At 39.2% G+C, this 17,619-nt stretch overlaps 1 long non-coding RNA gene across 1 annotated transcript in view; it reads left to right on the top strand.

Annotated features, from left to right (window-relative positions):
• The first annotated feature begins 995 nt into the window (after positions 1-995).
• The window catches only part of LOC115278701, a 32,007-nt gene continuing 15,383 nt past the window's right edge, over positions 996-17,619 (top strand). The window contains exons 1-2 of the long non-coding RNA XR_003903047.1: positions 996-1,016; positions 3,322-3,368. This is a non-coding gene — a long non-coding RNA (uncharacterized LOC115278701). The remainder of the gene's footprint in view (positions 1,017-3,321; positions 3,369-17,619) is intronic.

The raw sequence follows: 17,619 nt of genomic DNA, 5'->3' as shown, positions 1-17,619 counted from the left end.
CTTCTACTTCTGATACTATATTTATAAGTCCATTGAGGATACATTGAGGCACACTGTTCTTCCAAATGGTCTCACTTTTAAGTATATAAATTTATTTAAGTATATGTGTGTGTATATATATATATTAGTATTTTTAAAAATGTCTTTGAGAGAAAGTAATAGATGTGGCCTACAAATGATAAATGTGGCTTACAAATCTTTTGACCTCATTGAAGATGTGCACAGTCAAGAAGAGTATGAGGTCCACTGGGCTAAACGAAAGTCAAGGAAAAACCAACCAAGGCGTTAATTTGTAGTTGTGAAATTATGCCTCAACACGGACACAGATCACCTGGGGTTGCCTTTTTTAAAGACAAGAAAAATGGTTTTTTTTAATTCTATAAATTGACTTTTATTTGAAAAGTTCCCGTCCTCTCTAAATCACTCTGAAAATTCAAGTCCTGGTGTATTTCTGTGCTCCAGCACAGAGAAAGAAAGACATTTCTCTGTGTGAAGACCCTTCAGTTAGGACTACGCTGTGCTGCGCCCCCCCCCAGACATTCCTCTCTTCCGACCTTGCTAGTAACCAGCGTTTGGGAGTAGCAAACCACACACTGATGGTCCTTATTAAAGACCGGCTTGAAAATTCTTCTCTCCACAGCATCACTTTCCAGGAAGGGGGAAATTTCGCTGCTCGCATGTGAAACTCAACCAAATGATAATCCACGGTTAGATAATATGCCCTTCCAGACACTGATCAAGTTCACTTTTTTTCTCGATTCAAAACAGCATCTTCTTTGAAGCTATGCTGCTATCACTTGATATTCATTTTAATGTATATTTACTAATCTCCAAAATTCAGTTCGTTCTCTGTTGGTTTTCTTTACCTTCAGGTGGATTAAAGTATTCCTAAACACCGCCTCCTTGGAGGATTCCTGAAGTGTTCTAAGCCTTCCCAGAAGCTATTGGTCAATGCTAAACAATACTGAGAATTCTAAAGTAATTCCACACAGTATCACCCGCCGGCTAAGCCCCAAGTAAGAGATGCTACCAACTGTGTGGCTGATGAGAGCTCTTTCATGTTTTTCTTCCTAAATAGTTTCCTTTGATATTTTAACATTTTTATGGTAATGGACTTTATTTTGTTTTTTCTTTCTTCAGTCTTCTTCTCCCTGCTTTCTGTCCCCAGCCCCTCCCCTCCTCCTTCCTTGTGGGATGGCCAGTCACTGTGGTCAGCCTCTGCCTTCCCCCTGGGTGGCTGAAGAAGGCAATACAGGTTTTTGCCTGTTTAGTCAACTTCAGAATATGAGCCAGTTCCCAGAGCATTGCTCGATCATCATCCTGTAAGCTAGGTACAGGGACACGTGACACAGATCGTCTGCCCCAAATCAAAGCTAAAAGTGGTTACTCTTCTCGAGTATCGTTCCTTCATAATAGGGCGTTTCCTGCTTGAGTCAGAGATGAGATTGTCTCCTCTTAGTTTCTTTTCTATTTTTTTAAATTTTTTTTGGCACCTTGTCCTTCTGCTTCAGAAGGCCCTGACCTTCATTTCATTTCATATTTCATTGTTGAAGACACTGAGGCGCAGAGAAAGGAATGGACGTGCTCATGGTACCACGTCAATAGAAAGGCCCCGTGCCTATCTCCATCTAATACAATGTTCCAGACGGAAACCCATTGGCTCTGGTGCTGCAAGAGAAGGATGCGTATCTCATGTACAGAGGACATTTCAGTGTTCCAAACATCCTTAGACACCTATCTCATGCTGCTACTCCCCTTCTTCGGGACTACCAACAGCTTTTAAGAGGCTGTCCACCTATTCTGTGGCCTCTCCAACACACACCAGAGAGTGAAGGAAGAAAATGTAGATGCTTCCCAAAAGTTCTAGAGCAGTGGGGAGTCTGAGGACTAGGAATGGTGAAAACAGTTGGGGATCTAAAACAATAAAAAGGTCATGACACATTGCTGGGCATCTGAGGATGAGGGGAGAGGCACTGTGTGAGAATAATTCACAAGAACAGAGACTAGAATGACTATGTGTGACAGCAACAAGAATGACCGAGAGAGGCGAGGGTTAAAATATGACCACCTATGGTCCTGTTACCAACTGAAAACTTCTTCATTGACACGAATGTCCCCTTCAGGTTGACCTCATCCTTATTGCAGCAAGTGAATGGCTTTCTTCGCTCTCTTCTATTTTGTTGAGTGTATAAATCATGTTTTGGGTGCAGGGGTGCTGGGTAAGGCATTTAGCTAACTTATGCCTCTGTGGGGTTAAGGTGAACATGTAGATCTCCCCTTTCTTCATTGCTTCTTATTTCCATAAATAATATTTAGAGAAGTATATTGACAGCCACTCCTCTAAGTGTGTCATTAGCAATATGTCCAATGTCTTCACAAATGCTTTCTCCCCCCTACCCACCCCCCAAGAAGGACTGATCATAAGATCCAGACTGTGACTGACCTGAACACAGATTTCTCCTGGGCTAGAAGATTTCTTATTTCGTTTGGAGTCTCATATATTCCATTTTACATTTAAACACTGTATGTTGTATTTCTCCATTAAGGTACAAGTATATGACTATAATTTTGAAAACATAGTATATAAATACTGGGGTATTTCAAAATAACAGATGCCTCAGATATTTCCACGTTAACAAGTGGGGAAATGAATAACCCCCATTTGAAGTGTTCAGAAACGGGTAGGGAGATAAGATTTGGGACTTGGGTATTGATTTTTAGAGTTGCCTTTTGAAGATTAGAGAAAGAGCTACTCAGCTGGTGCCTCAGTTTCTCTTTAGGAAGTTCAAATCTAATTGCTGTGTAGATGTTTAAGAATGGCTATTTATTGGTGAACCGCTACGCCATCTTTGGTCAAAAAGTAGTGTGGGATTAAAATGTAGTCTGGTAGCCCCAGATTAGTTTTTTTTAATACTGAATACTGATTTTTCATTTGACTTCGAAGACTCTGTTTCTTTGTTTCCTTCACGCTCTTCATAAGTACATTTACTGTAAAATAGCTCATTAGAAATACCACATGTGGTCTTTGCAGAGATTATTTTTAGCAAGGGTGGTTTAGTTCATTAACTGTTTGATTTTGATCACATCAGCAGTAAGAGGGACTAGTTACAGAAATGTTAATGAATGCACACTCATGGAAGAGAACTGGGGAATTAATACAAGGTCACTTTGATATAAGAATTAGCTTTCAGTTTTTATACCAAATGCAAGATAAGATAATTTTTAGTGACCATGGAAATGATGAAAGTTCTGACCTTTCTTTTCTTTCTTTCTTTTTCTTTTCTTTTTTTTTTTTTTTTTTTTTTTTTTTGGTCACGTCAGGATGGCGAATCATCTCTTTAGAGGCTCTTAGGCATTTTCTCCCGACTGTAAGTAGTTAAGGTAATGTACTTTGCAGTCATGCAGACTTAGGTCCAAACTCCAGCTCTGCCATGCATGAACTTAGATGATGCTATTAAAACTCTATTTGGGGAGACCTGGGTGGCTCAGTCGGTTAAGCGTCTGACTTTGGCTCAGGTCATGATCTTGCAGTTCGCGGGTTTGGGCCCTGCTTCAGACTCTGATGACAACTCAGAGCCTGGAACCTGCTTGGTATACTGTGTCTCTCTCTCTGCCCCTCCCCTGCTCACTCTCTGTCTCTGTCTCTGCTTCTCAAAATAAATACATGTTTTAAAAAATTTAAAAGTCTATCCACCTTAGTTCCCTCATCTATCATAAGGCAATATGACACTTTTCCCACATAGACGTTATATGTATTAAGTAACATAAGATGAGCTATATGGTTATAACAAGGAATTTTATTGCATACTATTACTTCCCTTGTAATCTTACATATCCTTCTCCCTCTTGGTATGGAAGTAGCAAATTGGGGTGAAGGGATGTGGCAAAGTCCCCAGCCTGGGACGGAAAGGTCTTATTCTCCAGCACCTAAAATAGTTTCATGCAACACTCACTGTTTGGTGAAGAGATGTAACAAACAAATGAACAAAAAAGTCTTATTCTCTTCACATTCCTTATAGTTAATAATAATAGCTTCACGTACTAGTATGTACTGTACAATAAACACTTTACTCTTTTAGTTTAATTCCTTCAAAACAATCCCACATGCATTTTTATTCCCATTATACAGATGAGGAAACTGAGGTTTAGGAAATCTTTTCCCAGGATCACAGAACTAGTAAGCAGCAGAACTCATAACTATCCCAGGTGTGCTTGCTTTAGGGCACAAGCTCATAAACACTAGACTTCTTTGCTTTTACTTCATGATTAAATGGCTGCTTTAAAGTCAACTGTTCGGACCACATGACTCCCTTGAGAAGCTTCCCTAATCCTCTTCAGGGAATCTGACCGCCAGATTAAGACACAGTGCCAGAACTATTCCAATTAAATGTCACAAATGTCAGAGCCGTCTACCCCCACCCATGGATGATCGCATTTTGGGGATGTTTTAAGGATAATCAAAAGACCTGTAATACTCAGACTTTTGTCTATTATCTACTCTCCTTTACTTCTTACAGTTTCTAGTGTAGCCAAGAGAACATGCTACCCCCTTTCTTAAAATGTTTCATGATTTGCCTCAGATCTTCCATTTACAGGAATGTCTTATTTTTCTTCTAACAGGTGGGCAATCGCATACCCTGCTTTAGCCAAACTAAACATTAGATGATTGTTATTCTTGGAAAACAATGTTAAAGTCCAGAACTGTAATTGCCTGCCAGGTAACACGGCACGGTAAAAATAACATAACACCGTGCTTGCCTTGTTAAAGCATTGCTTATATTCTGGATCAGAATCCATCGGTCTTGGTGTTGGCAAAGTATATAGCACAATAAAATGCTATCAATACCAATTATTATGAAATGGAGTCAGAAGGCTGAATACCAAGAGAATTTTCTAATCGGCTATTAATGATGCCATAATGAGTACAAACTCAATATATTAGACACAGGAATATGACCTTTCATCTTTCTTTTGGCTTAAATATTTTCCATTCCATCTGAATAGCAAAGGCCTTTACTATATTCACACCTTTTCCCAGGGTTTCACATCATTCCCTAAAGTCAAATCCAATGGGTATTTTATCCTGAAAGCAAAAACCAAGGAGATACTCAATTCCTTATCAAGAATGGATTAATACAGATCAAATTTGAGTCTTAATTCATGGACTGTCTTAATAAGAAAATACATTTGTATATGTTGCTTGCTTTTCATTAAGTAGTCTTACAGTCAAAATTGAAATTGCAATTTCAATAGTAATTGCAAGTCATTTAAATGTAGACAAATAAGATGTTCAAATGCAACTGAGGAGCATCATGAGCTAATATAAAGGTATAGAAACTAGATGTCTTGAGGCCAAGTAATACTTCTGAGCTAGAATTTTTATATAAAATGCCAGGTATCCAGTTAAATTTGAATTTCAGGTAAACAAAAAAATATTTTTTAACACAAATATGACCTGAATGTGTAATAGAACATACTTATCCTACAAGATTACTGATTGTTTTTCTGGTATTGAGGTTTAATTGAGCATCCTATATTTTTATGTTTAAATCTACCAATGCTACTCTAATATGTTTTCTCTTGAAAAATTAAGATAACAATCCCTAACTACCTCATCAGATTGTTAAGATACTCAAAGGGGGCACATTGATCGAATATTGTGAGGTGTTTTATTTTAAGTATATTTATTTAGTTAGAGACAAAGAGAGTGAGTGGGGGAGGGGAAGAGAGAGAAGGAGAGAGAGAATCCTAAGCAGGCTCTGCGTTGACATCGGGGCTCGATCCCACAGCCCATGAGATCACGATCTGAGCCGAAATCAAGACTCATATGCTTAACCGACTGAGCTACCCAGGGGCCCCTCATGAGGGCCTAAATGTATTCAGCTCTGTGCTTATCCTCTCATAGCTCACAAAAAGAAAGAAAAAGAATCAGAATCAGAGAAAGAGAGAGAGAGGCAGAGAGGGAGATTTGCAATAGTATGGGCCATCCACCCAACCCTCTGGTGCCTGAGCACATGCCTGAGGGGGAGAGTGACAGGAGAGGCTGTCTCTGCTCAGACTTCCGTCTCCCTGCGGCTGCTTCTCATCATGTGAGCACCTGATGGTGCAGGAGTGAGATTCTAGTGTTTAAAGATACTTATTTTTTATGCAACATGGTCCCTAAAAGCAAGCCAACTGCTTCATCTGGAGCTCAACCAAAGAAACAGCGATCTGTTCCAATGGCAGAAGAAAAAAAGAAATCTTTGGACTTATTGAGAAATGGGATGTTGAAATTGAATGTGGCACTTTCTAAGGGATTTTTAAGGGTAAATTAACTGAAGCCAATCTTCACCTTACCTGTTGGTTTGAAGGCCCAATCTCCATGTAAGATAAAATCCCACTGTAATTGTGTAAAAAGTGTTCTGTACATTTTTTGTACAAAAAGTGTTTTGTGAATTGATATAAGGCATCATTATTTTTATATTCTTCTTTTATTTCCTGTTTTTTATTGCTTTTATTACCATGATCATTATACCAAATAAAGTGATATTTAAGTTTTTGAGAGTTTGCCACAGAACTAATAAATGGAAACCAATTTGAAGATACAAATAGATTCAAACATAACTATGATTTGGTTACTTAGGATTATTGTCTTAGAAGAATAAAAGAGTAAATGTACGTGGTACATCACTGTAAGGAGAAAAAAAGCCTCAGAAGCAATGAGATAATTAGCTACAAATACTGGGCATAATTACTGTACAATGACGGTACTTTTTTTATAATGAAATTATGAGATATGAGGTTTGGTTAAAATGATTGGAGGAAAAGTAAATCTCAGAAGAAGAAATTTCCTGGAACTTCTGTCTTATACATTGTAGGTTAATCTTTTATGGGATGCTGTAGGAACCAAATAGATTCAGTCATTTAAAGAGACTGGTTAAACCCTTAAGAATATGCTGTGGGGAATTATCCTGCCCTAGCAGGAAGAAAGGTCAACAAATCTAAATGACCTTGCTTTTCCTAATTGTTATAAGAGTTTTTATTAATATCTGTCTACTGAATGATTCATTCAGGTTAGAAAGTGCTAGGCATAAAGGTTAGTTGAGATGACGATGGTGATGAAGCAGATGTTACTTTTACAGCTTATTACAGTCATTTGGATACTATTGCATATATTATTACAGTTATTTGACTATAAGCTGCTTAAATGCAGGGACCATTCACCTCCTTCTTCTTAGGGTGATTTTTTTTTATTTGAGTACAGTTGACACAAAGTGTTACATTAGTAGTTTCAGGTATACAAAATGTTCACGTCTTTCTTCTCCCCAATTCCCAACTGAGAATTGTCATCCTCACTCCTCCGGGGTAGTATTGGTCTTTAAGCTCCACTTTTAGAGCTAGGGAAACAGAGATTAAGTTACTCATCATGGTCTCACATCTGGGATGTGGTGTAGACAACCCAGCCCCAGATCCAAAGTGGTCTACCTTTTATGCTCTACACTTTTTCCATAGTCATATCAAGGTTATACTGAGGGACTGTGGACACAGGTTGACGAATGCACATCACGGAGGATTCCACATGACTTCCTAAGGAGATGAGCTGACACAAGAACCATGTGTCACATTGTACAGGTAGAATTCCACAGTCAGGGTAGGAAGATGGCTGAATGCAGAAAGAATACTAGAGGTAAAGAGGAATGAGTAGCTTGAGAAAGGCAAGTAAGCTCACAGAGCTGTGAGCTGTGAGAATGGTGTTGTGCCAGAGGAGATGCTCAGGTATGATCTTCATTGACTGTTTGGTCCTGAGTCATGGGAGTAGTTGCTGTGCAGGATGAGGCTCAACTGATGCAAAGATCCAGATGGGGAACATGGGAAGAAGAATAATAAGAGTGGAGTCAGGACTGGCTATGAAGAAGTTCACAGGAGGAACTGTAGAAGGGTGGGTGGAAACACCGGTCAGAGTGGCTAAAATGAACAAATCAGGAGACCATAGATGCTGGCAAGGGTGTGGAGAGACGGGCACCCTCCTACACTGTTGGTGGGAATGTAAACTGGTGCAGCCACTCTGGAAAACAGTGTGGAGGGTCCTCAAAAAACTATCCATAGAACTCCCTTATGACCCAGCAATAGCACTGCTGGGGATTTACCCAAGGGGTACAGAAGGGCTGATGCATAGGGGCACATGTACCCCAGTGTTCATAGCAGCAATGTCAGCAATAGCCAAAACATGGAAAAAGCCTAAATGCCCATCACCTGATGAGTGGATCAAGAAGATGTGGTATATATACACAATGGAGTACTACATGGCAATGAGAAAGAATGAAATCTGGCCATTTGTAGGAAAGTGGATGGACCTTGAGGGTGTCATGCTAAGTGAAATAAGTCAGGCAGAGAAGGACAGATACCATATGTTTTCACTCATATGTGGATCAAGAGAAACTTAACAGAAGACCATAGTGGAAGGGAAAGGGAAAAAAATAGTTCAGGAGAAGGAGGGAGGCAAACCATAAGAGACTCTTATATACAGGGAACAAACTGAAGGTTGATAGGGGTGGGGGAGAGGGAAAAATGGGTCATGGGCATGGAGGAGGGCACTTGTTGGAATGAGCACTAGGTGTTATATGGAAACCAACTTGACAATAAACTATATCTAAAAAAATAAAATGAAATGAAATCCAATATGGCCAAGTCCTGCCCTAAATGAAGATAATCCTATTATGTATGACATAGATTACTTTCAAGAAGCCAAGGGCAATGGACAGACATCTCTGGCCAAATTCCTCACTACATACCTTTGAAGTTTTTTCTCTCAAATGGATTTAGAGTGAAATATTTTAAGTTAAACATATTGATAAATGTCTGTAAAAAAAAGAAAGGGTGGGTGGAGCTTAAAGATCTGAAAACACCCCTTTCTGTTCTGCCTCTCTTGAGTCTGGGACGCGCTGAGTTGGATTTGCTAAGAGGGTGTCTCAGGTAGAAGTGTCTAGAAGATAGTTGGCATGCAGGTCTATAACCCAGAGAAATATTCATGGCTGTGGAAGCAGATTTTTCAAGTCATCCAAGAGCAGAAGGCTCAGAAGAACATAAAAGTTGCCTCAGGAGAGACAGGATATAAGTGGAAAAGAGAGTTGAGAGTAGGCCCAGGGTCAGGCCTACATTTGAAGTGCGGGCATAGAAAAGAGAGGGAATGGTCAGGAAAGAGGCAAGCTCCTAGAAGTCTCGTTTATTTCACATAGGTAAAAATGACAGGTTAGGAAATGAACATTTTGTTTTTTAAGTAGCACAATGTTCCCCACCTATCCTTTCACCTAACGCCATGAATGCGTGCACACACGTACACACGCACACACCACCTTTGCTGCAGGCATTCTGTTCCACATTACACTTAGGAAATAAATACTTCCAAGAACTGTAGAGAAAGACTCTTAGGAGCAGGAAACCAAAAAGGATTTCAAGAGCCCATTTGGTCCATCTCCTTGCCAGTAGGGGCATTTCCTAAATCATCCAAAGAAGAAAATTGTCAATTCTATTTTTAAAATATCTCTACAGATGGTGATTCCATAAGCTCCCCTGCTAATTTGCTCCAGTGTTTAATCAGCCTGACACACAAAGTTCTTCTTTACATCTAACTCAATGCTCTCTTGTTACAATGTAGAATTTATTTCTTCTACAGAGGTGGAAATACAAAACAATCTAATAAACCAGAAAATCCACAAGTCAAATGTTTTCAATCCTAATGGTTGGAAAGATGCATGTTATTCTTATTTCACGTTAGCAGCATGCAATTTAATCCCAATGACAAGGCAAGGAATCTATAGTGGACTCTACTGTAAGTGGGCGCTGGTAAGTAGTCAAATGCCCTTTTGCTCTGAATAGAAAATGTATACACAGAAAACTTCTTTAGCTTTACTAAATTAGAGTTTTTCCTGAGAAAAAGACCCCATCTAAGGATTTTAATGGCTCTTTTGGGGTACCTCTGTAAACCTTTTATCTATGGTGTGTATGATTAAATGTAAAATCTTCAAATGCCCATAGATTTTTTGTAAAGTTATAAACATTATTTTTCAATTATGCTCCTTAAATAATGTCATTGGACAAACTGTTTATTCTTTAAGGCAGAAATCTACATAAGAATGACTTTGAACTTTCTCGGATGACACCTCGAGGCAGTAAGGAAAGCGGTTACTGAAAGAGCTGAAAAAGAGCAACAAGACAAAAGCTTTATTTTTTTAAATTTTATTATTGACATTGTTTTGGGGCCAACCATGTGTGCCCAATACTGTGAAATACTTGATTAACCACAGAGATATGGCTAAGAAAGGAAGGAACATCCTCATTAAAAATGTAGATGCAAAAAAAAAAAAGGGAGCAAAGCATGAAAAAAGCCTACCCTGTTCCTCCCATTGCTCTGACAAACACCCCCTCTCCCCCCGTACTTTCCAGAGTTGTACCTTCCTGGGCCCCCAGGATCACAGGTGCGGAAGGGGAGAAAGCCGCACCAAAATTAGACAATCAAGGAAGAGCAGCATGGCCTTCTCTCATAGCGGGAAACAGACAAAAACAAAACAAACAAGAGAAAGCAAAACATTAGCTCAAAGATACTGAAAGACCAACTACAAATATTTTTTAAAAGAGCTATGAAGAGCACAACTTTGATGAATATTGAGAAGTATCCTCAGTTCTTATAAAAATACAAAGACCTATCCTTTCAGTGTCAGGAAGAATAAAAATGCCATGCTACCTTTCACTCACAGGTCTAACCTCTAGACAATATGCTTTTGTAGCTGCCTGGAATTTTCTTCCTGCTCCCAAGTTTTCTTCACTTGCCTACTACTTTGGTTTTTTGAAGACTCAACGTTGATGACATCTACTTCAAGGAAGCCATTTTTGATGTTCTCAATGGAGTGAGATGTTCCTGTTCATACTCCAGCTACTCCTTATACTTAACATAGCCTGAGATGTCATGCTATACTTCCATTGTTCCACAATGGAACATCTCTTCTACCCAATGTCAAAAGCAGGAGAGAACCTTCATCTTATTCAAGTCTGCATATCTACTGGAGAGCACCTTGTGTTGATTAATGTGTGTCAAATATGTGAAAATCACAGAAATGCATATATGGTAGCCTTACCCTTCCTGCTATTCTATTTGTTGACACCTTTCTTAGTCAGGCCTTCCTGACCTTTCAACGAGGTCAGTGTAATGGACTGAATTATGTCTCCTCCCCAAATTTCTATGTTGAAGCTCTAATCCCCAGTACCTTAGAATGTGACTGTATTTGGAAGATACATTCTTTAAAGAGATGGCTAAGTTACAATGAGGCTATAAAGGTGGGTACTAATTCAATCCAACTGATATCCTTCTAAGAAGAGAAACCAGGGGCAAGAATGCAGAACAACCATATGGGGACACATGAAGAAAGCTGACATCTGCAAGCCAAAGAGAGAGGCCTCAGAAGACCTTAAACCTGATGACACATTGATCCTGAACTTTTGGCCTCGAGAATTACAAGAAAATAAATTTCTGTTCTTTAACCCCCCCTAGTTTATAGTAAATGTTGTGGCAACCTTAGCATATATTCCGTCTCTTATACATCCACACTTCCCCTTTTGCATTGCTAATTACGTTTTTAATATCCTGATCCAAACTCTCTTTTGAGAGTCCCATGAGGAAAACCAAAAATGTTTAGGTCTTTCAAAGAAGGAAATTTAATACAAGGATTTGATCTCACAGATTATCAAAAAGTAGAGAGGTTATAAGGGAGATGATGAAGCAACTCAGAACAAGAAGTCACCACCACCCAAAAGGTCTGGAGGGATACTGGGAGGAGGAGACTTTACCAGAGCCCAGAAGTAAGGGGAGTGTCTGTCGGGGCTTAGAATCATGGCTAGCAGAGCTGGAGTCCACAGGCGTGGCAGCCATCACCTGAGACAGAGAGGAAAGGCAGAAGCAGGCTGCTGACTTCCTCCTGCCCTCCAAAGTTGAGCCAGCGCCTGCTCTTGGGAGAGCAGGTCAAAAGCCATTTGACAAAGGGACCTAAGAAATATAACATGCAAGGATTCTCTCCCTTCGTCCTCCTACCCCCAGAAGAAGAGAGGAGGGTAATAAATGGATGTGAAAGCAGAATTAAATGATGGGCAAAGTCTACTCGAATAAAAGAAACAAGAGGACTGGAGGTTCATGTGCCTGGTTCCTGCCCAGCCTGGCACCTGAAAAACACTGTACAATTCAACAAAGAGTTGTGAGATCAATTTTAGCTAACTGAACCTTCTATTTCTCATTTATCAAATTCTCTGCCATAATTAATGTACTATGTCTCTGTAAAACCCTATTGCAGGATAAGATTCAAAAGCGAGAGGCCTTATTATGGGTTTTGCTCCTTGATTTGGTGCTAACACTTAGAACACACCTGGCCAGTAATAGATGTTCTAGATATATTTGTTAGATCAATGGATAAAGGTTTTGTAGAGAAGCCAAACTTATCATCTTGACTAGAGTGTGGTCCATCAAAATAAATGTATCACGAAACTGTTAGGTTGGGTGTCAGAATTCCTCAAGGCCAAGTTTGCAGAAAAGATTTGCGAAAAGAATATGTGAAATATCCTTGCAAGGTGGGATCAGTTCAGTGTATTCAGACTTGAAGGCAAGAAGGTAGACTAATTCTCCCCATTCCCCCAACTGACCTTTCATGTCCTCCTTCAACCTTTACTTCCATAAAATGTATAATTGCCCTTTCTGGAAGTTCATAGAAACGTGCTTTTCCCAGCCCTTGTAGGCTGCCCTGGATGGAAAATGTCCTGGGTTCTCACAGACTTAACACCCAGCCTTGTGAACATGAGCAAGATTATTCTCTCCGAGCAGCCCTTTTCACATGTGATACGCTTGGCAAGCTGCCCTGGTAAGTGTCAAGCCCTGAACGTTTTTGTTTTTGCCCTGGTGGTCCTGAGGAGTTACTGGAATACTTCTGGGGTCTGTTTCGTATCAAACTGTGGGCCCATAGTGACATTGAGAAGAAGCAGGTAGAGACAGAGAGAGGGCTCTGGACTACATCGCATTTAATTCTGATAGCAGACTCCCTGTCTGCCCTGGCTGCCTCAAAGCTTCCTTCGGTCTTTCTTTGGCTCCTTCACTTTGTGCTTCTCAGTATTACAGGGCAATCTTTTGTGTGCATGTTTTCCCCTTTTGCTCCCCAGAGAGGCTTGTCAAAACTCCTTATCTGCTGATGAATGAAAGGAATTTCTCCTGTGCGGGCGGGACCTGGTTAATGCAGCTCTGGCCAGCAAGGCTAGGTCACTAAGTTAAAGGAGCACCGAAAGGCAAAGTGCACTGAAAATATCAGAGTTTCTGTTGTGCCAGGAAGCGCCATCAGCAGGCACTTTCCTCCAAGCAGAGGGAGGGACAAGAAGAAGAGGTAAGACTAAAAGAAGAAATCTTGAATTAATTTACTCTGATGGAGAGAGATATGCACTATACTGGTTGACCATGTCTTTGGCATTTATGACATTCATTCCACACTGGTATTTGAAAACATGTGTTTCGGAGCTTGACTATATTTTAGAGCTGAATGAGAATCAGCTTTATTTCTTCTTCATACAGGAATTTTTGATTCTTTGAACTGAGATTCATTTTCTTAATTTTCTCCAAACCTCAGTTATCTAAAACCTTTTCCAATTACACAGGGCAAAAGAGATTAGACTGTTATATTCATTAGCATAAACATTCTGTGATGCCCAGTTATGTACCTCACACAAGCACTTGAAGGAGTGAGAACTCAATATTTAGTGAATGATTTAATCAAGGGACTGATAAGTGAATCTTCTTCTGCCAAGAAGCTCTAGTGTATATGGCACCATTGTCCATATAAACCTTAAAAAGCAAACTGCAAGAGAGAGAGAGAGAAAGAGGGAGAATAAGGAAGGGAGGAAGGAAGGAAGAGACAGAGGAAGGGAGGGAGGGAAGGAGGACGGGAAAGAAATCTTTTTCCCAGTGTTAAGCAGGGGATGGAAGGAAGGGCAGGGAAGATGTAGGTGGTCCTCCAGTGATTCTACTGAGATGTTCATTTTATGTCTGTTACATTCTTATGATTAATTTACTAAGTACATACAAGTTGAAAGATATGCAAGGATACATCCTTCTAAATACATCAAAGTCTGACTGAAAGCTACTGGGAATGTACTAGCACAGGGCCTAACGTTAAGAAGCCTGAGTCTGAATCCCAGCTTCATGTCTTGCTCTGCGTCACCTTCAATGTACTTCATCATTCTGAACCTCCATATCCTCATCTGCAAAGTGGACCTAGGAATAGCAGCTACCTTACTTGGTTATTGAAAGGTCACATAATGTTTTTTAACTTAAAGTTATTCAATCCAATCCCTCATTTTCCAGAAGGATTTTTAGCATGCATATTCTTGATTCAAAAAAACATTTACATCTTTGAAAAATTAAAAAGATTGTTCAATAAATCAAACTTCTGGAAAACATAATCTTTACCAACTTTCATTTTAGAAAATAGACGGTTCTTTTCAAGAATTTTCCTTGTTCAGAAAGAGTTGCTCTTCTAAAGTAGACCATTTGGAGTCTCCTGTTGCGCTGTCTACCAAACAGAAAGGAGGAAATATTATTGTACGTCTTGCATCACCTGAATGGCATAGTAGTTTCCTCATGCAATAAGGAATTTAGTGAGAGGTAATCTAACGGATACCTTAGCTAAAGATAAAGTTTCATCTATTTCTGCTCATTGCATGTAGAATTATGCCCTTTGGAAAGGTGGTATAAAAAAACTAAGGACTCTGGTCTCACACTCTCTTCTACACTTGCCACCTTGAACTTGGTTTCCATACCTATTCCATAGGCCTTGTACATTCCTTTTTACTTTGTCTCACGCCTTCCTAAACTTAATTTCTGAGTAAATATCTTGCTAAAGAAAAGTGTCTGTCTGAAAACTGAATTCTAAATTTCTTTTTACTCTTTTCTATCAAATGTCTCCCTGAAGCCCTGACACTGGCCTAATCCCTTTGGGTGTCATCTTGTGGGACATCATAGACATCTCAGCTTGCATCTTTGCCTGTGATGATCTTAATCCAGTCTCCCTTTGACAACTTCCTGTGCTTTTGACACGTCCTCCCAACCAGGTTGCTTCACACTGTGCTAAGGGGAACACAGCTCTGGGGCCAGAACTGTCTCTTTCTTCTTTTCCCTGATCCATGTTCACACTGAATGTGCTGAGAGCCAAAGTGCTCCCCAAGATGTTATATGTGAAAGATAGCCTGTTTGATGGGGAATGAGACATAATCATCTGAAGTTACAAAAGAAGGCAGAGTCTGTTAGATTCATAGAGTCACAGAGTCATGTTTAGACTGAAACAGATCTTACAGACCTCTCCCAACAATCTCATTTTACAGACAAGGAAACTGAACTCTAAAGAGAGGAAGCATCTAACAGAGGTTGTAGATAAGAGTAATTTGAATGTAAATTTGGGACTTAAAACACTAATTTAATATAAAAAGTTTTTTTTTAACATGGACATGAACAGAGGGGAATGAGAAAATTTGGAACCCATATGGCTGAGGGGGAAAGGAAGTGGAAAATTTTTGTGTGGAGGGAGAGTGGGAGGTATAGAAGAGTAGAGGCAAGAAGTGTTCAAAAAGGAAATCCACTAGAAAAAAAAAGCACTTCAGAAAGTAAGAAGGAAAACTCAAGTGTTTACTAGATTAACCAGGGCAGGAACTGCAAAGACCAATTTTAGAAATTATATTGGCTGAACATCTTGAAAAACCAATGATGAAAGGATATTTCTTGGGATAATGAAAAGAAAGATCTAGAGAAAAGCACAGGCTGTTAAGGATGTCTTAAAAGAACAACTTGTGTGAAATGTTGGAAGTGGTAGCTCATTCCTGAAGCAAATTAGAGGTATCAGGGACACAGCTGAACTTGGTGTAGAGATAGTGTGGAACTGGCTGTAACCAGACTCCTCTAAACACTGCAGAGCTAACTGTGGATAATTTGCTGACCTATAACAATGTGAAATCCAAACTTCCACATTCTCAAGTTAAGGTAAATCTTGCAGTTGAAATATTGGCTGACTAGGAGATTTTGATGACCATGCTTTCCCGTATAGACCGTGTTTTCACTTTCTTGAGCTGTTGCAGTCAATGGTAGCATTTCTTACAGTGAGTTTAGTCAATAGCAAGTTTGATGGCAAGAAAGGACTGCTAATCATTGAGTATTTACTGCAAGTGAAAACAATATCTACCATAGGTGGTCTACATTGACTTTCAAATAATACCAGAAGCAAGTGACTGTGGTAACCTCAGGGTCATTTTGACAAAGCTGATACCTAGCCTGCTTCATAAGGTGTGTATACTTTGATGGAAATAATGTGCAGAAGGCATTTTTGCTCCTTACTACTTGTGAGGGGCCAAATCTTATAAAACCTCAAGAGTACGGCAAGTGAAGACACATACATTTATTATCATGCAAATATTTAATAACTAAGGTGTCTCTACATTTTATAGGGAACTCTAGAATATCCAAACAAAATAAGTAAAAATGGGTGAGTTTACAGTCTTTAGTGTGCTTTATGGAGCTATATGCACTAAAGAGCAGCTCACTTAAGAGAGTGAGTTTACAGTCTGCCTCTCAACATGATGGCGTTGGGATTTTAAATGAAGCAGATCACCATGTAGGGAGGGTTGCTGATTTAGTTCTCAGAAATCATTAAAAAAACCAGAAAAGAATAATCTAATAAGTAAGATCATATCTCTACAAATTATAGTCATAAGAAGCAATTTTAAGAAAGAATTTCATCCATAATAACTATGTTAAAGTCTCTACACAACAAAGCCAGCAAAATAAGCGAAAAGAGAGACCAGAGATATGAGGATGAATTATTCAGATTTACCAAGTGTCACTCAAGCTGTCCTGTTTTGAAGATTCACTCATTAATGTATTCATTTAGTTAATCTTATTAAATATCTACAAGGTGTTTGACAGTATAAAATAGCAGGACAATGTGTTTAGCCTCAAAATAGCTAAAAATCTGGCAGTGGAAACTCTTTCCACATAAATATCTATGGTGTAATGCATATTGCAATGAGGTTGTAATCAACATAGAGAAGGAGGAAGAAGGGTGAGAGCTATTTCTTCAAGGAGGTAATATTTAAGCTAAGACTTAATAAATGAGTAGAACATTTGCAAGTCAACAAAGAAAAGAATTTCCAGACAGAGGTAATAGTGTATGCAAACTCATAGAGCTACAGTAGTGTCTTCCCAACTCACATGTATAAGAAAACTTAATACAATACAGATGCCATTAAAAATTAGTGAGGATAATGAAATGTTTCAATAAATAAATTTACTTAAATAAATGCTCCTGAGAAATGGAATATCTGTGGAAAAAATTAAATTGAACCTTTGTACACAAAAAAGGTAATTTCATAATAGATCAAAACCCAAAAAAAGTTTAGAAGAAACCATGTATTTAAAAATATAGGCATCTATAGTCTCTTGCTTTGTTCATTTTAGCCACTCTGACTGGCATGAGGTGGTATCTCAGTGTGGTTTTGATTTGTGTTTCCCTGATGATGAGTGATGTTGAGCATCGTTTCATGTGCCTGTAGGCCATCTGGATGTCCTCTTTG

Source organism: Suricata suricatta, chromosome 15 (assembly GCF_006229205.1).
Source record: "Suricata suricatta isolate VVHF042 chromosome 15, meerkat_22Aug2017_6uvM2_HiC, whole genome shotgun sequence".
Classification (NCBI taxonomy): Eukaryota; Metazoa; Chordata; class Mammalia; order Carnivora; family Herpestidae; genus Suricata; species Suricata suricatta.
Note: the sequence above shows the minus strand (reverse complement) of the source record. Positions and strands in the feature narration are given on the sequence as shown.